At 38.2% G+C, this 26,761-nt stretch overlaps 1 protein-coding gene across 1 annotated transcript in view; it reads right to left on the bottom strand.

Annotated features, from left to right (window-relative positions):
- Nucleotides 1–26,761, bottom strand: part of TG (thyroglobulin) — a 2,464,750-nt gene that overhangs the window by 1,169,360 nt on the left and 1,268,629 nt on the right. The gene's annotated exons all lie outside the window — the stretch shown is intronic.

Raw genomic sequence — 26,761 nt, 5'->3', positions numbered from 1 at the left:
GGAACTTTGGTTATCTTGCTGTGAAGGTAGGCACCTTGGAGATACAAACAGCATATTCAATTTCATATTTGCCAGCAAGTTGGGATGGATTGCACTTTGACCATTTGGACAATTTTGGTATTTTTTCATGTCTTGATTCAGGTGGCTAAGGTGTAGAATTGATTTGATTTTCTGTGTCTTTCTGAGCATCAAGTAAAATCAGATCCTTTTTGGTCATCTTGTATGATGCTTTTGAACAGAAGATTCTTTTGTTGAGCTGCCTTTCTATTTCAGAGTAGAACCATGGGATAATTAGAGGGTGATTTCATGGGTAGTTTGGAAAGTGCAATTGTATAGCCTCTATATGTAATTTCCCTGATCAAGTTCACAGATGACTGCAAATTGTGAGCTATCATATATTCACCCCATAACACAAACATCTTACACCGCAGACAAATGACTGGTGACAAAGTCACGGATTAAAACTCAATATCAAGCAATGCATTATAGTGCCTTTGGGGAAAAACTGCCACCCAGGCTAATTACTCCATCATTGATAAGACACCCCTACAAGTTGACCTGGTAGTCAGAGATAGGGGAACACATGTAGACAGTAATCTGACCTGTGGCCAAGGTAGTAAGAAAATCATTCTATGTCAAACAACTTGTAAGTAAGGGCATGACATTCAGGTCCAAGGAAGTCACAGTCCCACTTTATTCAGTCCTTATCAGACCCATCATTGATTATAATGCTCCCTTCAGCATGTACTTGACCAGACACGTGCAGTTGGAATGCCCTCAAAGGTTCCTTCCCAGGAGAATCCAGGGTATAAACACATTGTATTATATAGAATGCCTTAAAGCCCTGTCTCTGTACTTGGTCGCTTATAGTTTAGAGGCATCCTCAGATCCAGCTGTGATGGACCTTTTGCACAACCACAAAACAAACACTATCAGAACCAGAAGATCCAAAGATATAAATTTTGCTTGTGACGTAAATAAAACACGGTGGAGAGGCAGATATGTGTCTTAGAGGATCCCATCCATGTAATGCAGAGGCCATCTTTAACTGTTTAACTGTAACTTTGACCAGTGGATGGGAAATCAGAAATACACCCAAGGTCTGGTATCCATGTGTTTAATAGAGGCAGACAGTAATGCCCATACTAACATTCCCCACATAATATCTACAAAACTCTGCCTACCAAAGGCCCATGATACATAATAATACAAGTGAGTTGGGTTGCATGGCAAGGTTTATAAAGGCTCTGATGGTCTTTTGCCTAGTGTGTACCTATGAAACTATGAACCCATGAATTGCCCTGTATGATGGCCCACCATGAAAATGGGTACAAGGAGAGATGTCCCCTGACTGCATCTAGAGTGGGATAGTCAGGCAATTTCTCAGGGTTCACACTTTCTAGTCCTGGGACAGAAACCATAGAACCCTTGCTGATGCAGTCCACCTCTGCCTCTGTGGTGGCAACCATTAGAGAAGGTTCCTCTACCACAAGAATTTTTGTTGAAATGATTCAGTATTGGGGGCTACTTGGACTTTTGAAACCAAACATTTTTTCCCTTTTGATTTCTCTGCAATGATCTTTAAGGAATTGGCAATTTGACAGCATATCGACCTCTTGCTCACACTGTTGCAGCTTATATTTTCTTTTTATCCAAATATAGAAATTCCATCAAAGGAGGTATTCACAAAGGTTATCTTGAGGTGTTCTGCAAAGCTAGTCAAGTGCGGTCAACCCTGGTATCTCATAGCAATGCTTGAACCTGCAGAACAGGCTGTGAAGGAGACACACACACACAGACACACACACACACACACACACACACACACACACACACACACACACACACACACACACACACAAAGAATGGAATTTATGGTCACCACCCAAATCTCCAACTGTTTGAAAACTTATCCAGTTGCCAATGGTTTCATAATCTCTAAGGTATTAACAGATAGCATCTGTGATGCCCCTGCACTGGCCCAGTAATCAAGGAGCCTCAATCCTCACCACTAACACCAATGAGGGATGTGCAAATCGGGAGAATGGCAACTACGCACACAGTAAAGTACAATTTCCCTTAAGAGCACACAGAGATCACAGCCAGTCTGGAGCTGGTTTCTCCCTGTTTCTCCAGATCCCCAATAAGGCCCCCCATTTGCACAGCTATAGGGTTAAGATCACAGCCGAGTGGTCGAGCCAAAACCTCCAGCACCGTCTCTGTCCAACCAGTGCCTTGTGTCCTTGCCCAAGTAGCACACACACACACACACACACACACACACACACACACACACACACACACACACACACACTTTGAGATTTAATTTATATACAAACAGACACTCCTGGGGAAGGCTGTAACAGGTTTACTAGCTATGACCCCTTCTTCCCAGACTATAAGGTAGTACCAGCTACCACCAACCACTCTTATCAGCTACTATAAGGCCCTTACAAAGGGTGACCAATTCTACTGTGTAATATTATTATTATCCAAATGATAAGTGTGACCAAGGCTAAGGCTATTTAAGAGTGGCCTGCACAGTGTCACCAAATACATATGCAAGTACCCTAAGAGCTTAAATATCTCTAAACAAACCAGTCACAATTAAAATGCTTAAATATATTTAATAATAAATAATAAAAACACAAGACAATACTCAGTAACTCAACACAGTGACAACAGAGCTCAGAATCACAGGAAATATTTTAAAACAACATTGTAGGGCAGTCTCACATAAATATAGAAAACTTCAAAACTAATCTTGCTATATTCCTATCTATTTCTAAGAAAAATCACTGACCTAAATAACTTACTTACAGAGCAAGGCAAATACAGTTGAGAAGTGCTGATGAAAGGATGTTTCTAGGTCCAAAGACAAATACAAAGTGCACAGACTCACTCTCTGAGATAGTTCTTAATTTACTATTAAACATTTCTGCTGGGTTATCTCAGATTACATCATTCTTTGACATCTATGCCTTCAGTTTCCAAGCTAGCAGAAACTTAAAAGTTAGCACCTCTGTGTCAGAAATACTCAGCTCTTAGAAGCTTGCCTGGAACTGGAAGTTGTAAAACAGTTACACACTCTTACTTTTGAAACCTGCAATTATTTATGTTTCCAGACAATAGAAAGAATTTCTAGCTGCAGATATTCTGTCTCCTAGCTGAGATAAACACCATTGTAAACAATTCACTTATTGTCTTAGAGTTTGCAAGTTAACTCTGTTTTTTTCCAGTAGGGTACACTGTGGTTACATTCTTGAAGCTCAGCACATAACATACAGTTTTCTTACATGTGTAGAACAAGCATACAAATCATTCACAAATGACATAGAATTATTTACAGAATTCTAGCTAGCTGGGCTGGCAGCTTTCACAGCGCCTTCCAAGACTATACCATATGAAAAAACTAAATGAAAACCATGAACATCAGGTGTTCTGATTGCCCATGGCTTTTACATTTGAAGTCATTTTAATGGACAATTTTAGGCCAATAAATAACAACCCTGTATTTCTTATGCTTAGTCAAACACTCTGCTTCTGCTATGCTGATGAGGTCATAACAAGGCCAAAATACGCATATCCATAGCTAGTGGGGTTTGGCTTTATTGGCCTGAAATTATTCATTAAAAAGACTTCAAATGTAAAAGTCATGGGCAATCAGAATCACCACATAGCTGAAACACCTGATGTTCATAAGGGTCATTTGCATATATCCCATGTGCCTCTGTTACAGGAGGTTTGGGATGTCACTCATTGGAAGTTCTAGCTTGGCTGGAGTTTTCATTTAGTTTTTTCTGATTATTTTTTCAGTGTGACTTTCCAACTCTTTGTTTTAATTTGTTATTTGGGATATTTTTCACTCACCCTAATGATAATGGACATCAGCTGGGCATAACAACCCTGTATTTCCTATACTTAGTCAATCACTCTGCTTATGCTATTCTGATGTCGTCATAATAAGGGCAAAATATGCATATCCATAACTAGTGAGGTTGGCTTTATTGGCCTGAAATAGTCCATTAAAATGATTTCAAATGTAAAAGTCATGGGCAATCAGAGTCGCCATATAGCTGAAACACCTGATGTTCATAAGGGTCATTTGCATATATCCCATGTGCCTCTGTTAGGGGGGGTTTGGGAGGTCACTCATTGGAAATTCTAGCTTGTTTTTTTTTCTGATTGTTTTTTCAGTGTGACCTTCTAACTCTTTGTTTTAAATAGACTATACCATATGAGACAAGTAATTAATTGCCCTGAAGAAAAAACATACTGGATAAACAGACTCTCTTTCCTAACCTATTCATTATTCTAAAGTCATTGTTCAGAAGGTGGATAGCCCCGGCATTCAATGGAGCCCCTCATTTGGTGGCCACTGACACCACTACAGCATCCATAAGTGGCCCCTTATTCCATTGTGTCCCATCCTTGAGGGTCAACAACACTTGATCAGACTTCCTATGTATGGGCTCCACTATGTCTGGCTCTCTCCAAGCCTTGGAAATTGTGTATCAATTAAAATGCTGAGGTAGTAATCTGTAATAGAAAAAATGTAGACTTATCTGGCAAGAAAATAACAAAAAAAACCATCTTCCCTCTGCTTATGCTACCTTCAACACCACTGAAGCATCGATAGTGGCATTGACATCTAGAGAAGCTAGATAGAGCAGGGGATTATAGATAAGGGGAGGAGCTTGAGCATGTAGGGGCAGCTTTAAAAGACCAGTAAATCCATTTAAGTGTACAGACAGGATCATCTCATATTTTTTATCATGTCTCTGTGCTCTTCTACCTTTGCTGCATCATTCTAACTGGTTCAGTAACATAGCTAGGGGTGGGAGAAGGGGGCAGCTGTCTCAGGCGCAAAGTAATAGGGGACATGATGGGCCATCCAATCCACCTTCCCAATTGCTCTTTAGTGCATCTCAGCTTTTAAAAGCAGGTATTGCATTTCTGGTCATACCTGTGCATTGTAACATCTGTAGTTTGCTATAGATTAAAAGAAATATACATAAATGTACATGTATATACATATACATAAACACACACACATATGTATGTATATATATATATATATATATATATATATATATATATATATATATATATATATACATATATATGAATTCTTTTTTTTTTTTTAAATCTGAGGAAGGAGGGTCAGGGACAGGGTGCAGAAATAGGAACTGATTGGCTCCTATTTTTTTTTTTTTTATTGTGACTGCTTTTGAGGGGTAGGGGTGGGACGCAGAAGAAGGACCTGTTTGGATGGGGAGCTCCAGCATTTCCGGAGTACTGGCCACCAAATTGTAGATTGTTTTTTTTTTTTTTTTGGCTCCTCAGCTGAAAAGGGATGCAATATAGTGGAATGTCTCTCTAGGCATTAGATGATCCAGGCTACACCTCTGAACTGGTTTATATATTTTCTTTAATTTTTTTATACCACAAATGTTCTGGTACAGGCTATCAGTCTGTCTTTATTTCATTTCGTAGCCAAAGCTCTTTTTTCTCACAGTGCAGACAGTGTTCCCTGATTACATCAGAATTAAAATATGTTCTATGTTTTTTGTCTGGCTGTTCATTTAATCCTGGCAGTAGTGATTGCTTGCTTTCTCTGGCAGTCTGATACAGGACTGTCAGTTTAACCTTTTTCAGTGATCTCTTCTGTTTGTCTTGGTAGTGGCTATCATGTAAACAGCATTATAAGATACTTCTGAGTATTAGTTTTAAACGGGTCTCTAGTTGTAGCTGCTTTTGCCACAATTGGTTGTAATTCCAGACTGTAGTTTCTGGCTACAACTCCCAGCTGATACTTAACAGAATGATTTCAGAGAATAGTGTTAGTTCCAAAGTTTTTACTAGCACTGTACATTACTGCAGCTGGAATTAGTGATTTAATTACTTTGTTTTCTTAATGTTGCAAATATTTAAATATGGGTATTCTCTCTTCATCAGCTAGTCTCAGCCAAATTAACCATGTAACAGATATGATTATAAATACCATAAGGAAATACTGTGAGATTTTATGGGAGACAAAATAGCATGCAGGCAGCTTATAACATAAGGCACAGACAAGAACCACCAGGAACAGTACTTAAATCCTGTAGAATTTTTGTATGGGTCAGAAGTAGGATGGTTACAGTGATGGAAAATACTTCATAATGAGAAAGTGGTATTTAAGTGGAACTGTTTTTTAAAACCGTCATAAATAAAATAAAAACAATCACAGACATACAAAAGATTTGTTGCATATACAATTATCTTTTGAGCATGAAAAATGAAGCAACAGAAGAGGCAAAATGTGCACTCAAGTGGAATGTGAACCCTTCTGAAAGACACAAAAGCAAATTCAGCTACATATGACAACAAAGGATTGGGCAATGTAAGGAGATAACTTTAAGGTATATAAGAAGATATAGTTCATCATTCTGCTGCCTTTGATGCTGGAAGATCAGAAGGCTGTAGGTTCTATTCCAGCCCAAGATGCTTAGATTTATTTTTCTTGTACAGACACTGCAGCCTAAGGGGGTGCTGCATTCGTGAGTGTGTCATCCTTTGGATGAGATGTTAAACTCATCTTTATGAGTTTGGTGGCTTCTTGGGTAGGTGTAAAAGATCACATAGTACATATCAAAACGAGAAGGGGAATTTCTTGGCTATGAATGCTACCTCTCAGGTCAGGTCTCCCCTGAAAAGAGACCTCTTGCAAAGTGAGAATAACATGGTCAGTAAGGGATAAATAAATAATTTAAAAATATGAAGTTCTTAGTTTGGAAAAGAGGCATTTTTAAAAACCTGAAATCTGTGCTAGTTAAGGATAGACTTAAAATGGGAAAGTGAGTCTGTGCTATAAGAAAAATAGAGATATAGCTCAGATATATCAGAGATCCATGTGTGACTAAAATAACAGAATGTGATATTAGTAAATTAGGTATTACCATTAATGACTTTGCAGAACTGTTATCAGAGGTTTTTACCAACAATGATATAACTTGTACTGAAATCACTGTTTCAAGTGTTGAGTACAAAAAAGCTGATACACCACAAATATATCCTAGACTATTACAAAAACTGGGAATGGCATTAGTACCCATTTTATGCCATTTGTGAAGGAGAAAAGTCCCACAAAGGTGGAAAGTGCCAATATTGTCCATAAAAAGAGATGTAAAGAAAAAAATGTCCAGAACGTTGTATATACAACTCCACTTAGTGGTATTTGTAAAATTATTGATGAGTTTATTACAAAAGAATTAACAGGAATTAGCAGAAATGCTTAAATGGTACAGAGGATGGTACAGAAATGTGTGTGCATTGCTAAATTTGTTTGTAGGGTAGCTACTATGTGTGTGGAATTTCTTGAAAAAACGTAGGCACTTAGTAGTTAAATGGAGACTGCATGATTCATCCCCAGAAATGCCGCAAGGTCTAGATTTAGCAGTACCTAGTCTTTACTCTCTACACCACACTGACAGGATTAATAAGCACAACCATTAACAACCTATCTGCACCATAAGCTTGTTTAATGTGCAAGGCAGTTTCAGCATGGCCAGAAGGCTGTCTGACTAAGCATTAAGGCTCTAGAGTTAGGGGGCAGGTATAGAGGCATAGGAATCAGAATCTATAGCTATAACTATATATATATATATATATATATATATATATATATACACACACACACACACACACACACACACACACACACACACACATACACACACACACACACACACACACACACACACACACACACACACACACATTTATTATTGATTTTTAAGGCACAACAGGAATCGAGGGTTAACAAATAATCTGCTTAGCTCTGAAACATTAAGAGATGAGTTCTGCATTGAAAGAGGGTACATGAACAGCACAAGAGTTCTGTTGTACATAATGAATCTTTTGTGTTCATGGGGAAGTCTGTACAATAATTGTGTGCACTTAGAAGAGGTGGTTTCTTCTTCTCTGCAGCATGTCAGGGTAAAGAAAATCCTACTGTTCAGTGGACATCATGGGGTACACTGATTAAACTTTACATATATGCTCATGTCTTTGGGTTTCTCAATTATTGTTGCTCTTTCCTTCAGAAAGCATCATGGTTCATCACATTTACTTTTGCCCTTGTGGCCCAGATCAAGGCTAAAAAAAGGCTCAAGAAGGACAAATGCACTTGCAAAGTTAATAAATAAGATAATAAAAACAGAGTATAAGATGACATTCTTGCCTGATTTTATTAAGCAATATTGATAATAAAAGGATAATTTCCTTAATACTTCATACCAATAAAATGCCAAAATAAACCGTGATATCCAGTTCTATTTATCAATTATATTTATTCATTCAAACCTCACTTCTTAAAGCTATGTTTGTAATAGTAAGAATTATTTTCTTTTATTTTCATGGTGCAATTCACAGCCTATGCAAACTGTAACACCAGAGATTATTACATAGGATATAAATATCAGAAAGTGATCAATGTCACAGAATGCCATATTAATAATTACATACTTGAATATACACTGTACTTCCAATGGCTGCTCTCCAAAAGTGACTATGACCTACCAAATAAGTGTTGTACTCCTGTATTTCAGCATGTTAATACACACCATGCTATGGAAAGTGTTAAGAAGGACCAAAATGTACAATAAAACTTAAAACACCTGCAGCACATTTAATTTTGCATGTCTTTTCATGAATTGATCTTTTCAATACCTGCAGCACGTTAAGCATGTATTTTTCATGATACTGATCATTTCAGCATGGAAAAATCAACAATTGCAATAAATTCCATGGGAAGTGCTACGGTCACTTATCCATTTCTATGGAGCCAAGCTGCACTTGCTCAGCTTCACAGAATAAAGTACATGCTGTCAGCTTGGGATAGTAGTACAGCTGCTAAACCATAATATTTTAAGTAACAAGTGATTAGATTACTACATTAATATGCATAGTTCTGATTAAACTTTAAGATTTTAGCACAGAAAGTTTATAAAGTATATGTTTATTACTTAGCAATTTTTAGCTCATTGCTTCCTTTGAAAGAAAAGTTTTGCATCTTGTAAACTGCCATATGTTTTAAGGTAGCAACAAGTTATTAGAATGGCATTTAATAATCATATTTTTATACATTTTCTGTGCAAGCATGACAACACAAATTCTTTTAAAAAGTATACTCACTACATAGCAAACTAATAATATGCTGCAACCTTAAAAGAGCAGTTTGACGGTTCGTAAACGGACAAGCTATTATTTCTGATTATCACATCCCTGAAATCTGGAACTTAGTACAGCTTCCCCCTTCAACCCACCCTTCCTGTGGTTCTGACTGTGATTGATAAGATATAGGGACTGACATTGTTGAAGGCTTTTGATAAATCAACAAAAAAACATGATAGGAGATTTTGGTGAGCCGATGCACATATCAAGTCTGTGAAGGTTAGTAGGGTCATTAGCATGCCTCTGCCAATGATGAATCTTTCTAACTTTGAAATGTTGAATGGCCTCCATGCCTTGCAACCCCTATTTGGAATTATCAGGATCAGAGCTGAACAGCAGGGCTAAATTACTAGGTTTTACTATGAAACATGTTACTGCTGGAGAGACACAGCTTGAAATTACAGGTAAAATCACTGTCATTAAAAATACATTTAGACTGCTGGCATAGAAGATATGCTCAAATTTGTGAAGCTAGTAACCAAGCTAGTAACCAAGGTTCAGTTAACAACCATGGGGACAACCATATTTCTGAGGAAGAGAATAACTCGATCATGCAAAGGCCTGGTCTTCTTAATTCCATTCTCTGCATTGAGGCAAGGTTGTAATTTTGCTGCTCCTTGCTACACGTTTGTATAAGGAAACCCAGGTACACTGCAGCAGGCCAACCCACAATGAGGAGGAACTGGAACTAAAAGTGTCTTCTATTTTTATCTTATGTTCCTTATATTCTAATTATTATAATGGAATCTAGGCAGCAGTTCAACAATGTTGAGGACACTTGAAATGGTTTAAGGGAGCCAGTTTAGAAGAAAAAGAGATAAATGAATAAAACAGAGCAAAAACAGTAACCGTCAGGCTCAGGGGGGTAAGGCAGCAATTATATGATATATTTCAGATATTTCATATGTCACTGCATCAAAGTATATTAAGTTTTCACAGTTAAAGAAGTAAAGCAGCAGAACAGAACTATATACCCATTGCCTGTGGCAGAGGTCAAAGACTAAGGTAGTAGTCTTATATGGTATAAAAGGTATTTCACTTACAACTGTAACACTGAGACACGCTGAAATACACACTTAGCTAAAAATGAGTAAGTAGCTGTTCTTCATGTTTTACATTTAGATCTGGGATTATATTCACATAATCGATTGGTAATTGAACTGACTGCAGTGGTATAAAAATAACAAGAAAAGTCAGTTTAGAAATTTCAAACCAAAAACTAAAAAAATGAGGTTTACTAGTACCTAATATCCATCAACCTGGCACATAATACCCATCAGCATACCTCTCAACTTGTAGATGCTAAAATAGATACAAAGGTCCTTGAAAAGGAGGTGCATCCAGCCAAAAATCAGGATAGCTAATTAGCATAGATTGTGAATACCAAATAGAACTTAACTCTTCCTCCTTCCAGTAGGAATTTACGATACTGCTCAAAACACATGATTAAAAATAAAGAGTGACAAAAAAGATAGGAAAAATATAACCACATTATCAAAGAGACAGTGTAAAATCTTTAGACTTTAATGAACTGCATTGCAAAATTCTACTACGCTTTGTCATTTATTTTTGCTTCAGAAAAAGGGAGTTATTAGATGTGTGTACTCTTACTTTAAATTATTGATGTCACTAGAATGTTGGTCATGTGATGTGCTTTTCTGTGTGATGGTGGGGAATAAGAAAATTGTGTACACAGTTAAATCAATTGTGAAAATGGAGATGCAACCCTGAAAAATAGGTTTGTCATGTGCAGGGGTAAATTAGGCCAGAAAATAGGGATGTTCTTCCAAAAATAGGTACATTATGTGCAGGGTTAAATCAGGCCTGAAAATAGGAATGTTCTTCCAGAATAAGGACAGTTGAGAATTCTGCCCATCAACCTCAGCATTACTGTAACTGACAAAGTAATAACATTTTGAAAAATTACTGCATATGTGAAACTTGTATTATCTTGCTCTGGTGGTAAGCATTCCACATTGTAGGATATGAATCCATTATTTATATTAATATATCTGGCTAAGACGAAATGCTTTTCACACTTTTACTGAAACATGTTTATTTGTTTTAGGGCTGGAACTTTTTATTTATTTATTCACAATATAGCTATCTGTTTTTTCATTTAGCTTTGCTACAGCAACTTTTATGGCAACAGGATTCCTGTCCAAACTTTGTAATACCATCTTGTTTGGTTTAAAGCTTGATTGATTAATAGATGCTAAATTGTATAATTTTCCCGCCCTCTGAGGTATATAAACTCATTATTTTTATATGGTTATTTATCTGAAGAAGCGTAGAGGTTTCTACACGAAAGCGCTCATTTCTCCTTCTTTGTGAATAAAGATTTTTATGGATAAGATTTGAATTAACTGTTCATTTTCATCGCGGAGAGACTACCTGTTTTTGTGTTCATCAGCTGCTTTTTCATCTTGACTGGCAGTCTCTTTGGTATTACAACTACAGTTTTTTACGTATCTTTTTGGATTTCTTGGGTTCTTTGCTGTAGTTGTTTACACGCGATGGAACCAGCCGGTATTGAGCTTGATTATCGCCCAGAGACGAGGGATAATACACCGTTATGGACCAATTTATTACATCAGACATCTAACCCTTTATTGGCTCTGGACTTATCCACTAACAATAGCATGAATCCTGCTCCTACAAACGGTGAGAATTTAACAGATTTTCATGTTTTGTCTAAAGAACTGGAAGATGATCTTTACAGATTACAATGGTATGCTTGGCAGAGGCAACATCTAGAAGCCTGCCTACATTTCCGTATTGTACCGAGAGGCATGCGGATATTCTGCATGCCGACGTATGGTGAAAGTCATCCGGTCCTCCTTAAAAAATGGCAAGACCTAAACATAGAACTGGGGTTTAATTACATGAAATTACTTATAGAGTATTTTTACCCGTTAGAACTTGACTTGAGAGTTAAGATTAACAATACCTATAAGAATATTATAGAGCGCTTCACCTCTGATTTTTGTGTGAAAAGAATAGATAATATTCGGTTTCAGGTTCACCTTTTTAGTGACCGTTTAAAACAACCTAAGCAGAAGAAACTTCAGTGAGACCACAATGACTTTATTTCTGGCCAAATTTTTGTTTGGCCGAGGAACAATAATAATTCATCTATGGTAAATAATGTATTGAATGAGTCTCATTCTCATCCTACAGCAATTGTTACACAGGCTGTACATACTACCACTTATTCATCTGCAGTCACTAATACAGGCAGACAAGAGAATGCACCTGTTCTATCTTTGCCTGATCCTGGATTGAATCTTGACTCTATTGTAGACACGCCCCCTCCAAACCAACAAGCTTTTACCAGGAATCAGGGTGACACTTTTTTAGGAGCTAGACCGAAAACTTTTACTTCAGAAGACAACTGTTTTTTACCTTACCCCATCAAACAATCTCTAAACAGAGGTCGTTCCAGCAGTCGGGGACCATGGAAGCGAAAATATTCCACAGAAAGACTGGATCCGTCAAGGAGAACAAGAAATTGAAGAATTTGACTTTTAATTTTTCTAAGTTCTTCTTAACAGACTCTGACATCAGTCTATTAAGCAGGGGACTTAATTTTGTTCCAGCCCAAATTAGTTATTTAAGTGATACTTTAGTTGACCTAAGATTATTTTGCCGCTCTGTTTCACTTAAATTGTTTTTTAAAGATCAAGCTAATATAGAACAGCATGATTCTATACGCTATATGCCTAAGAGAAAGAGCTGTTTTATACCCACTCTACCTCCACATATTGAATGCTTTCAAAAATTATGTGAGAATGATTTTTATTCATTTTATTTTACTAAGCGCAAAAGAGATTTGTTTTATAACTTGACAAAAGCTGAATTTGATTCTCTACAGAAATTAAAGAAGCAAAGTGACATTATCATCAAACCAGCAGACAAGGGGGGGTATAGTCATTTTGAATACAATTGACTATCTTAACAACATGCAGTCTTTGCTTTCTGACAATAGTACATACAAGGAGATCTCAGGTCTAGAAGTTAACAAAATAGTAGCAACAGTTCACAATGACATCTATGATTTACTCATGGGCAGACAGATTAATAGAGAAACTTATGAATATTTTTACATAAAACATCCAGTAATACCAATTATAAAAGGGTTACCCAAGATTCATAAGGAAATTTATCCCATCCCTATGAGACCGATAGTGGCTGGTGAGAGATGGGTAACTTCCACTATATCCAGCTACATTGAATCTATGTTGAGACCTGTGGTTGACAATATACCATCCATCCTTAAAGATACCTGCCAGCTCCTAGATTGCTTATCTGATTTACATCTTGATACCTTTAATAATAAGTATTTACTTATTACCTTGGATGTCAAGAATTTATTTACATCCATTCCTAATAATTATGGTCTGGAAGCCGTTAGAGAGCTATTAGTGGGTTATTCTGATTTTGACAATAATAAGCAGATATTGGTCTGCCAACTACTTGAATTAGTCCTATATAATAATGTGTTTACCTTCCATAACATAAATTATTTACAACAATGGGGGGTTGCCATGGGCGCCCCCTGTGCCAATACATACGCTAATTTAGCTGTATTATATTGGGAAAAGAGCCACCTGTTTAATACTTTAGAATTTAATAAGATCAAGCTATATAAATGTTTTGTTGATGATATTCTTATTGTATGGGAGGGTAGTAAATCTGAATTTGAACAATTTGTGAATTATCTGAATTCCACCACAAGCTTCTTAGAATTTACCATGGAAGTCTCTGAGAGTACTATAAATTTTTTAGACGTATCTCTCACTTTGTCTAATACTGGATTGATCACTTCTTCTCTTTATAGAAAACCCATTTGGAAAAACACACTCTTATGCTATGATAGCATGCATCCTAGACATACCTTTAAAGGTATAGTTAAGAGTCAGTTTACAAGACTCTCTAGAATTTGCAAAGACTTTAACATCTTAATGATTGAGGCAGACAATATGGAACAGCTCTTCATAGACAGGGGTTATAATAGTAAGTTAGTAAGAGATATAAAGTACAATATACTAGGCATAGAGGATACACAAAAACATCCTAGCAATATCAATAAACATGATAATGTAATGAGACGGATATACAATTTCAATAATAATACAAGTAAATATATACCTTATATTACTAAATATACAACTGACATATCATCTTTAAAACAAGTAATGATGAAAAATTGGAATGTCCTAATTTTGGACTCTTCTACCAGAGAATTAGTAGGTAACAATCCAACATTGACTTTTAAGAATAGTGACAATTTAAAACAGAGTCTTTGTAAGTATCCATTTCATATGCATCATCCTCGAACTACCATTAATAAGAGGTTAGGCACCTACTCTTGTGGTCACTGCAATAGATGTAGATATATTACCACTACCCAAATATATAAACATCCTACTCTGGACTTTGTTTTTTCTCCTACTTTTTTGCCACTTGTGAATCTAAGAATCTTATATACTTAGCTACTTGCATTCAATGTGATGCATTTTATATTGGTCTTACTTCTAGATTGCTAAAAGATAGAATTTACAATCATGTTTATGACATCAGGAAAGGTAATGAACTGAATGCTCTTGCAAAACACATCTTGATCAATACTAACCATGGGTTTTGTTTTAGAGTCAGAGGGGTGGTGACAACATGAACTGATTAGCTAACACTGAATTAAAATGGATATTAAGGCTAAGGGCTCATTTACCACCAGGTCTTAATAGTTTCATTTCCATAAAACCGATTTTGGAAAATAGAAGATTATGATATCTAGACTTGTATAGACTCTATATCATGACCGTTGATTATTACAGGTTCTAATTATACTTGATATCAGCAACTTAGTAATTTGTTCATTTTTGCCTGCATTTGCCATTGTGTCTCCATTTAGCATAAGTACACTTTTTGAGATAGTTATTTGTTATTATACATTGTTTTTAGTTCATTTTCTGTCTTTATCTCACTTTTTACTTTTTAACATAGGTTTTTGCATACATATATATTTTTCATGCACCATGGATTTCATTTTATACTTGTCATTGTTCTAGTTGAGTTATTTTTTACTATATTAGACATTTTATATAACATGTAGCAATATGTGAAACATGTTTATTTGTTTTAGGGCTGGAACTTTTTATTTATTTATTCACAATATCGCTATTTGTTTTTTCATTTAGCTTTGCTACAGCAATTTTTATGGCAACAGGATTCCTGTCCAAACTTTGTAATACCATCTTGTTTGGTTTAAAGCTTGATTGATTAATAGATGCTAAATTGTATAATTTTCCCGCCCTCTGGGGTATATAAACTCATTATTTTTATATGGTTATTTATCTGAAGAAGCGTAGAGGTTTCTACGCGAAAGCGCTCATTTCTCCTTCTTTGTGAATAAAGATTTTTATGGATAAGATTTGAATTAACTGTTCATTTTCATCGCGGAGAGACTACCTGTTTTTGTGTTCATCAACTGCTTTTTCATCTAGACTGGCAGTCTCTTTGGTATTACAACTACAGTTTTTTACGTAGCTTTTCACACTTTCTATGACATATTACAAGCTTCTAGAGCATGCTCCCTGGATAATCCCAAAGATGAAGACAACTGGCTCTGTAGAAGTGCTTGACTAATAAAACATAATAAACAAGCAAAAATCTATTTGTGAAGCTGCTAATTACAGCCTGCTACTAGTTCATACTGTTTTTTTAATATTATTTTTTTCTTTATGTGTATTTCTCATATGGCTGCAGCTTATTCAAATCCCACATAACCCCAGTCTACCCAAATTAGTCAGATAACCTTGGTTTAAGGTCTAGGATATTTCCTGGCCTAGTCCACATTTAGCTTAATTCAGCCATGTTACAGCCATTCATAAAATCGATCCTCTATGGCCATGAATTGTAAATCCTTGGACATTAAGCATATTTACAAGTACTGTGAGCAAGGCTAACTTCTTATAAAATTGGTCTGCAGTTGTAGTAAAAATAACAGTTCCCTGTTGAAAAGTAGAGAGCCCCAGAATGCTTAAAAAAAGATGAAAACACAGAAGAGCAACAAATGCTGACCATTGCTTTCTTATTAAGTTCTTTTGTGCACATGGCTTGCCCCTCTTGAACCCATGAGGTGGGTACAAGCCCCTCACACCCCCTATCATATGTACTAAATCAGAGATTGCCATACCTCAAAAAAGGGGAATATTCTGAGGAACAGCAATATTGGACTTTTAAGTATATTTAAGTTCACATTTGTGGTCATTCAGTGTTGCTATTCTGGGACTCAGACCGAAAAGAATTTCTTAAGTTAGCAAAAATGACTATAAGCAAATGTTTTATTAATTAAGAAGGAAGCTGCATCTAAGTATGTAAATGAACCATGCAGACTTAATTTGTTTATTATTTTTGTTTGCTTGCTTGCTTGTTTGTTTGTTTACCATGTTGATACACACTGGTCTATTGGGGACGTGTTACTGGTTCACAGTGCAGGCGGTGTTTTCCATTTTCATTATGGGCTCAGTAGTTAAACAGCCAACAGTGTGAGGTACCTTTATCTGTAACCTTCACTGAATATGTACACTGACAGACTTATGTCTCATGCTGATGCCCAAGGCAGTGGATGATAAGTTTCTTTACCCTGTGGTACAGTGGTACAGTGGCTTTAAAGTTGATTAATATTAAGGTGTAGGAGGCAGGGGACACACCCTCCTACATAAGAGTGAGGGGGATTTTACTCCTCTTTATTAATAAAAAACAGTGCTTTAGCAGAAGCAGTCTGCTTTCAACAAAGCTGCTTTTACGGAGTTTCTCTTATAAGTTTTTTTTTTCACCCATTTATTGTTGTGGGAGCAGCAATCCTGTATGTGACAACTGTCTCAACAAGAAGCTCCATTCTCTGGAAGCACTACACACCCGGGAGAATGTTGACAGCTGTGCTGATACTGAGACATGTTTTAAAGCCAAGGAAGACACCCTGGAAGTACAAGGCTATAATGCCTACCACATCTTGGCCATCCTATTTGCTGAAGGAAAGAACCACAATAAACCTTATATAGCTAGATCTAAACCGGAACCTCTCCTTGTTCAGACGTTGGGATGGTACTGTTACAGCTGGGGAATGCTCTCATCTAACTTGTTAAATACTTTACACAGTGGGAGAAACTTGCATTTTTCAAGTGGCTGCCACCCGCTCACCATTTTGTGGAACTAGTTCAACACATCCTGTGTAATTACAATGCTAGATTCTAAGCTTTGTATGGAAGACATACTACATGCTCTGTAATTATTTTTGGTAAGAGAATCTCAGCTGTGACTGTATTTAACTGCTTGCTTATCCTATGTCTTTGAATATACCTGTATTTAATGTCCAAAGATAGTATCAATTGTATCTCAATTGTATCATTTATCTAGGCTGTTTTGTCTGTGCCAGGATATACCTGTGTATTACCTAGACTGCTATCACTGTACAGCATATAATAGAATTTGTTTGTTTTTCTCACCTAAACTCTTTTTTCTCCTTCTATCCCTCCTAGCTCCCTACCTTCTATCCTTAACCAAGGGACCTGCTTGATCTTTCAGGACCCCTCTCTGACTATTTTGTGTCACTACCATCCCAATGTCTGAACAAGAAAATTCTGTTGCCCCTGCACATACTCTGTGCTCCTGGCTTCCAACAGGACTAAGAAAGTATGTTCCACCTTGGACCTAAATATTAAACTGCATTAGTTATTGATTTATTAATACCTACCTTGTAATAGGAAAAGTAAGCTGGCGAGCAGGGAAACCAGCAGCATATACTTTCTCCTACTACTCCCCATTAGCAATCTGCCTTTTTGTCTCCCCTAGCATTCTAACTTTTTTTCTCCCCTTACCTACTTTTATCTGTACTCCTCTATCTAGCTTTATCTAATCATTTTTACCTTTGTTCTCCTTCTCTTTCTGCCCAATAAGTGGCAACACATCCCAGTCTAAAGCTACACCTTGTACTCCACATTCCCAACTATCTACTCTTACTACTTTTCAGCTCTTATCCCTTAAGAAAACACCAATCCTCTTGCTACCTTCACTCTACTACTACCCTTTTCTTCTTCACACCATCCAGCTGTATTCTGTTTTTTTTTCTTTCCTGATCTAACATTCACTCACACCTTCTCTCTTGCATGACCACACGCTACTCACCTGCTGACACCTAGGAAGACTTCTGCTCCCATATTGTCTCTCTTGACTCTCACTTGCCTTCTGAAACCCACTCCTTTCGCCCTGCGGGCTCACTCTGCTCCCCTACCCTACCCCCACTTCCCACCCACCCCCAGTGGTCCTACCTTTATACCTACAAAGCCACACCCCCTCTCTCCCATCCAATAATCATCTCCACTCTTTTTCACACCCTCCACTTACACAACCGCATACTAATTTATCACTCTCCCTTACCTCCTACACACCTCTGTTCTCCACTCCCTCAGCACTTCAACCTCCTAATTTCCAAGTACATTTCTTTTTTTCATCTCTTTCATCATGTCCTTAACTCACTCACTTACATAAAACTTCCATTCCTACTTTCATTATTATGTATCCTTTCTATTCCCTATACTCTCACTTATTACGAAATCCTACAATTCCCATCTTCTCACCAACCCCTTAAACAAACAGTAATAAATAATCTTGAATTCCTTATCCACTCTAACATAACATCCACCTCAAACAATCTATCACCCAAATACCACAGAGTTAACCATTTCTCATTGGCCCAATATAGGAAAACACAACTTAATTACAATAAACCACTGAAGCATCCATATAGTCCTCCTAAATATCCTCTCCTTCACGGGGACATTCATCCCAACCCAGGACCATATAACAATACCGTTAGACACCCCCCCACCACTCCCACAAATTCACTACTCATAGCTTATCTCAATATAAGGAGTGTTAACAATAAAGTAAGCCAACTTCATGCTCTACTAGATACTCACTCTTTTGATATCTTATGATTAACTGAAACCTGGCTTAAACCTGCAACAAAAGACAATGAAATACTCCCACCTGGATATAATATCCTGAGGTTAGACGGAACTACCAAAAAGAGTGGCGGGGTTGCAATACTGCACAAATCTCAATTACAGGTCACACCCATACTGATACAACCCCCACTAGAAACCAATGTAGAAATTCTTATCTCCAAGCTCCAGCTCAATACTACTAAACCCATATACATAATTTGCTCCTACCTACCCCCAGGCAATAACATAAGCATCCTAGAAAGTATCCTCTGCTGGCTCTCTACATCCTTCCCTCAAGAAACCATAGTACTCGGCGATTTTAATATAGACTGGAACTCCTGTACCACTCTAGAACCCACAACCCATATAAACCTCTACGGCTTCTCTCAAACTATTAACTCCCCCACTAGAATCCAAAACCCCAGCAGCAAGGAAAGTATATTAGACTGGATTTTAATAAACAGCCACTCTCTCTCATACAAAGCAGGTGTCCTTCCTGATGATATTAGTGACCACTCACTAACCTACCTATCTAGACAAAGATCCTTTACATCTAATCACCATACCTTTAAAATCACCCGTAATGGAAAAAATTTTAATCCAGCCAATTTTCAAACTGAACTTCAAGCCTGTGACTGGTCTCCCTTAAGGCACCTGCCAATTGATGAAGCAGTATCCCATTTTAACTCCAAATTCCTTCAAATTCTTGAATTCCATGCCCCCTCTTGTTCCATTAGAACTAGATGCAAAGCAGCCCCGTGGCTTACTAAAGAAACCAGACAACAAATCCGTCAAAGAAATAAAATTTGGTCCAAATGGAGAAACACTAAAGACCCAATTGATCAGCAGCACTTTAGACAACTAAGAAATGCCATCAAAAGATCTATACTTCACGATAAAAAAACTATTTCTTCAAACTCCAACAAAAACACCATAATCAACCCCAAAGCTTTTGGTCAGGCATAAATAAACTGTTACATCCGGGCCACTCTAAAACCCCCACAACATTTGGTCTCTCCCAAAACTCTCCAAAGAAGATAGCTGATGCTTTCAACACCTTTTTTACTGAAACTGTCCAATCTCTAGCCAACACCCTACCTCCTCTCAATCCTACCCTCTCATGCTCCCTTACTACCTCACCACCTACCTTTCACTTTAAACCTATTCCTACAGACCTCATTTATACTCACCTTCATAAGCTCAAACTTTGTACACCCTCAGCCGATCACCTATCACCTGAATACTTACAAATTGCAGATAAAGCTCTTGCCAACCCTATCTCTATTCTTATCAATAGAACCATAACTGAAGGCTCCATTCCTTCACTATGGAAAATCTCTCACATAATCCCACTTCACAAAGGTGGCAACTCAACTGAACTCTCCAACTTTCGACCCATAGCCCTACTATCTCCACTAGCCAAAATTATGGAAAAATGTATCCACCAACAATTTACTGACCACATTCTCCAACACAACCTTCTAGCTGACTGTCAACATGGTTTTAGACCATTCCACAGTACCACCACTGCTCTCCTATCTTTTACAGACTGCATTAATAAACACAGTAACAATAACATGCTCTCCGCTGCTCTTTTTATTGACCTCTCTAAGGCTTTTGATATGGTCAATCATCAAATACTACTTAACATACTCAACTCATTCTCACTTGACACACAAGCATTACTCTGGTTCAAATCCTATATACACAATCAACAGCAGGCTGTCCTTTGGGATAATAACCTATCCAAACATCTCCCTGTTACCCTTGGTGACCCTCATGGCTCCATCCTAGGACCTCTACTCTTCTCCCTATTCATTAACGACCTTTCTACTAATTTACCTATACCTACTAGCATTTAATATGCAGATGACTCCACTTTGAATTGTAAAGCTAACACTTCATCTGAACTCCAAACCATAACCTAAACAATATTCAACCAAGTTGAAAACTGGTTCCAACGACGCCTCCTCCTTAATGCCAAAAAAAACAAACTATTGCTATTTACTCCAACTATTAAATCCACCCCATTAGACTTCTCTATTACATCCATCAATGGTACAATCATAGCTCCCAACCCAAATACAAAACTCGTAGGGGTATTGATTGACCACAACCTGAACTTTGACACTCATATCAATGCCACCATCAAAACTGTCAACAGAAAACTTGGATCCTTATATAGGATAAAATCTTTTCTCACCCCAGAAGCCAGAACTACTATTGCCCAGACACATCTAATCTCCACACTCTTTTATGCCTCTCCAATTTATACTAATCTTTCCAAAAGTAACCTAAACAAGTTGTCTACTTCTTACAACAATATTGCCAGGTTTGCTACTGGGTCCTCCTTCAGATCACATCACTGTCTAAACCTAAAACTTCTAGGATGGCTTGAACTAAATAACCAACTAAACTTTCAACAACTCTCCATTATCCATAAAATTCTACACCAGCCTAGTAATACTTCTATTCTCAGTAGCCTCATCTCCCCCTACACAAACCTCACTAACCGTTGCTCAGCAAATAAACTACTAGTTACCACCCAGAAATTCCACAACAGGGCAGGTGATTCACTTTTCTCTAATACAGTGGGGAAGATCTGGAACAAGCTTCCCACTAAACTTACATCTCTTTCATCATTAACACTCTTCAAAAAACAACTAAAAATTCTACTAAAAACACAATGGCTATGTCCTTGTACTAACCCTGACGAACCCCCCCCCACACCTTATCCGTACTCAACAGACCTCCTCCTTCACCCACACCATTGCAGCATTAGCATTTTTACCCCTCCTTCCCTCCCTTACATCCTATTTCCCAGCATGCATCACTGAGTATTTCTCCTAACTACACTACCTTCTCAGTGTACTCTTATCTTTCCACCCTGCACTTTTACTTTTCTTTTCTTTCATTATGATTGTTTTCTTCCTCTTATACTTATCCTACCTAATTTATCCTACTTCCCTGTATTATACTCATTTTAAAACCCTTTTATATCTTTTGAAAAGCACATCTTACCCAACTTACTAACATTGAAGCTCTATCTCTATCCCTTGGTAATAATCACTGTATTTTTACCCTTTTTCAACTCAGTTCTCACTTTCTGTATCTTCTTTATTTCTGTATAACTGAAGTTGATGAAATAATTCTGCAAGCATATTCACCTTATCTACATTGCATAATGTATGTATCTTGCTTTTGCACTGGCCTGATGTTAACTAGTTTAAAGTGGAGCTTTTCTCCCCAGGCCTCTACTGAAAATGGACATGTATCCAGCTAGACTAGCCCGGTCAACAAACGTAAAATAAATAAATAAATAAATAAACATATTTAGACCCTCTACTACACAAGAAGTGACAAGATGTGGAGGTGTATCAATCTGCATAAAAAGTAAGTCCACCTCAAGATTGGTCAAACAATATCAAATGCTTGAGCTACCCCATGCCCAGCTAACCTCAGATAAAGTCCCACACCATATGTTTGCTAGCTGTAGGTCCCCATCTATGACCCATGATAACCATACCACATACTTGAATGTACTGAAGTCACTCACACTTCAGCCCAGCACTATATTCACTTGTGATTTTAACTATCCAACCATAAACTGGGATACATACACAAACACTAACATGCAGGCTCAAAGATTCCTGGATGTTGTCAATGCAAACACCCTGGAATAGGTAGACTGCACACTTACTAGGGGTGCAAATATCCTGGATCTGATACTCACAAATAGGAGGGAATCTTGCACCTCTTTTTGTATAATGTCCTCACTAGTCAGGTCCGATCACAAAGCACTCACACTTTAAATAAATATAAATATAAAGGCTGAATTCCCAGCAAACACCAGAACCTTTAAGAATTTTTCTAATGCTAACTACCTCCTATTAATTGATGGCATAGCTAAATTCCAACTCCCCCCTCCAAATTCAGGGAACATGGTGGCCTATGTGGACATCTTTATGGAAACCCTGTACAAGCATGTGTATAACTGCATAGAAACAGCAGTACCAACATGAAATAAATGTAGGACTAACGTCAAAAACAAGCCCCTTTGGTGGACTCCCAGTTTAAATAGTTAGTACAACAAAAGAAAAAAAATCCTGTCCAAAAATAGGAAGGGCTATGACCAAAAGTCAAAAAAACTCCCTCATCAGTCTCAACAAGCAACTCAGGGGACTAATGAAGTCCACCAATGCCAGCTTTGAGGTAAACATAACCTCATAGCCACCCATGCTAAGCATAACCATAAAACATGTTTCAGTTATGTGCACAACCATAAAGGGAACACCAAAGCCAACTTCATGCTACTGAAGTCAGAAGTGATAAACTTCACAACACCCACGCAGACAGGATCTGGAAGTTTGACTGCAGAATCCTACACTAAGGCACTGTATGAGCACATCCACTCATGCATGAATCGTGCCATCCCAAATAGAACCAAGATGCCCTTCTCCAAAAAAAAGGAAGCCAATCTGGTGGTCCCCTGCTATAAACAAACTATACAACTGAAGGAAGAAACCATTGCAGAAAAGAGGAAAATCCCAGGATGCAAAAAACTCCCTCACCAGCCTCAGTAAGAAGCTGAGATCCCTCATAAAATCCTCAAAAGCTAGTTACAAAAATAAAATTGCCAAAGATTCCAAAGACAACCACAAGACATTCTATAGTTATGTCAAGAATCTAAATGGCAATACTCAGATCTGCTCTGAGCTACAACAGAATGGCATTAAATATGCTGATCCCAAGGATATTGCCAATATCCTGGCAGATCGATTTAGTGCCAACTTCACTCTGCTCTCACCCACTAAAAGGCCCATCTCAATACCAAAAGATTGCCAAATTCCGATAATCACAGCCACACAGGTAGAAACAGCACTCTCCAAAGCTAAGAATACAGCATCCATGGGACCAGATGACATCCCAGGCTGTGTACTACATGAACTACAAAATGAACTGGCACCCCACCTAAGTGTCATGTTTAATCAAAGCCTCACCTCAGGCTTTGTGCCCACTGAGTGGTGCACAACTACAGTTATCCCGATCCACAAGGGAGGATCCACCTTGGATCCCAGGAACTACCATCCCATCAGTCTGACAAGCCTGATCTGCAAGGGCATGGAATGCATTATCATGGAACTTATAAACAAAGACATTGGCAACCTCCAGACACTGGACCCCACCCAGTTTGGGTTTGTGAAAGGCCGATCTTGTCTCCTGAATCTGATTGACTTCTTTGAATTGGTCTCCAGAGCTGTGGATGAGGGTAAGGAGGTCCACACAGCCTATCTGGACCTTGCCAAGACCTTTGACACCATCCCCCACTCTGGAATCATAGATAAACTTACTAAGCTGGGCATAAATCCCTACGTCACTCGATGGGTTGCCAACTGGCTTACTGACAGAACCCAGACTGTAAAAGTGGCTGACTCCAAATCCAGCCCCAGACAAGTGACAAGTGGAGTACCTCAGGGTTCAGTCCTGGGACCACTCTTGTTTGGCATCTACTTCTCTGAAGTACAGGCCAACACTAAGGGACTCTGGCAAACAAAGTTTGCAGATGACTGCAAACTGGGAGCCATTATTGAATCCCCAAATGATGTGGGTATTCTACAAAAGGGCCTTACAGAAACAGACGCCTGGTGCCCGAGCCATGGGCTCAAGCTTAATGCCAAGAAATGTATAGTCATCCCCTTTGGAAAAAAACATGTACCCATGAACTACCACATAGGTGGCAGGTCACTAAACATTGAAAGTATGATGAGAGACTTAGGGATACAAGTGGACAGTGGTCTCACTTTCGATAACCACATCGCCACAACAGTCAGGAAATCCTTCTACATGGCACACCTCATCACTAAGGGCTTTTCATCCAGAAAAAAGGAGGTCAATGTCCCACTGTACTTATCCCTCATTAGACCCATTATAGAGTATAATGCCCCATTTGGTATGTACCTCACAAGACATCTGCAACAGCTGGAAAGGCCACAGAAATACCTCACTAAAAGAATTACAGGCCTAAAGCAGATACCATATGCTGACAGTCTAAAAAAACTCCAGCTATACTCTGTGGCATATCATCTACTCAGAGGTGACCTCTGCTTAACATACAAGGCCATGTCAAACCCTGAGCTGTTGGACATGCTCCACTTAAAGAAATCCCAATCCCTCAGAGCCACACACTCCAGGAATCTAAACCTTATCATCACAATGAACAAAACATGCTGGAGGGATAGGTTCCTGACCCAGACACTCCCCATACTCTGGAATAGACTGCTCATACATGTCAAGCAGAGCACCTCATTGGCCCTCTTCAAAAGGAACCTTGATGATTTGATGGGAGATAGGAAATTCACCCCGGGGATCATGTCAGTCGCCCTGCTAGACAGGGGCCCAGAGAAGTAAATATTGTGGGAAAAAATTTCCAGTGAATTGTTATGGGTAGGCTTGCAAAGGCCTTAGGGCGGATAGCCTAGTACTAACCTATGAACCTATAATAGTATGCTTAACCAATAGCTAATGGAACTTCTTTTACTGAAATGGAGGATATAGAAAATTTATTGGCTGATAAATTTAGCTCCAATGTCACTCCCTATCACCCCCAGTTGCCCTTCAGGAAATGCCCTCTACCATTTCTCCCCCAACTATCACTAAAGAGCAGGTTCTCATGGCACTCTCCAGAGCTAAAAACACCGCATCTGAGGGTCCTGATAAATCCCAGGATGCCTCTTCAATAGTTTGAAACCTAAGCTGTCTGACCCACTAGAATATCTATTTAGCCACAGCCTTCAGACAGGCTTTGTCCATAGGGAATGGGGACTGCAACAGTCATTCCTCTACACAAAGATGGAACATCAACTGACCCAGGAATTACAGACCCATAAGTTTGACTAGTCTTATAGGCAATGTCACAGAAAGAGTTATCATATAAAGAAAAATGAAGGAGCTCTTCAAACACTGGACCCATCCCAGTTTGGTTTGTCAAGAGCAGGTCATGCCTACTAAACTTTGAGGGCTTCTTTGAGAAGGTCACTAGAGCCGGGTCTATATTATAAGACTGATGGTTGAAAACATCGAACACCATATGATCGACACCATATGGTCGATGTTGTCAAACATCAAACTTATAAAAACAAAAAAAAAAAAGAAAAAAGTACCCTAACAGGTTTAAGCAGGGGGGGCAAGCCCCCCTGCACCCCCACACTCCCCTGCTACTTAAATATACCAACTCCGAGACTGCACTACATTGCAGTAAACAGAAATCTTCCCTTACGGAGATTTCTGTTTACACGTTCGCTGTAGTGCACTTTCGCTATTCTCATGTCAACAATATCAGCTTCAATAATGTTGGCTTTCGAGAAAATAATATAGACCCGCTAGAGACATTGATGAGGCAAAATGGTACATACTGCCTACCTTGACCTGGAAAAGGGATTTGACACAGTACTTCACTTGGATATTATAGACAAACTCACATCCATTCATCCACAACCCCTTTTCCCATTTTTGCACATGGGGTCAGGATGTCACTT

The sequence above is a fragment of the Protopterus annectens genome, chromosome 3.part1, assembly GCF_019279795.1.
Source record: "Protopterus annectens isolate FY-2018-M chromosome 3.part1, PAN1.0, whole genome shotgun sequence".
NCBI lineage: Eukaryota > Metazoa > Chordata > Ceratodontiformes > Protopteridae > Protopterus > Protopterus annectens.
Note: the sequence above shows the minus strand (reverse complement) of the source record. Positions and strands in the feature narration are given on the sequence as shown.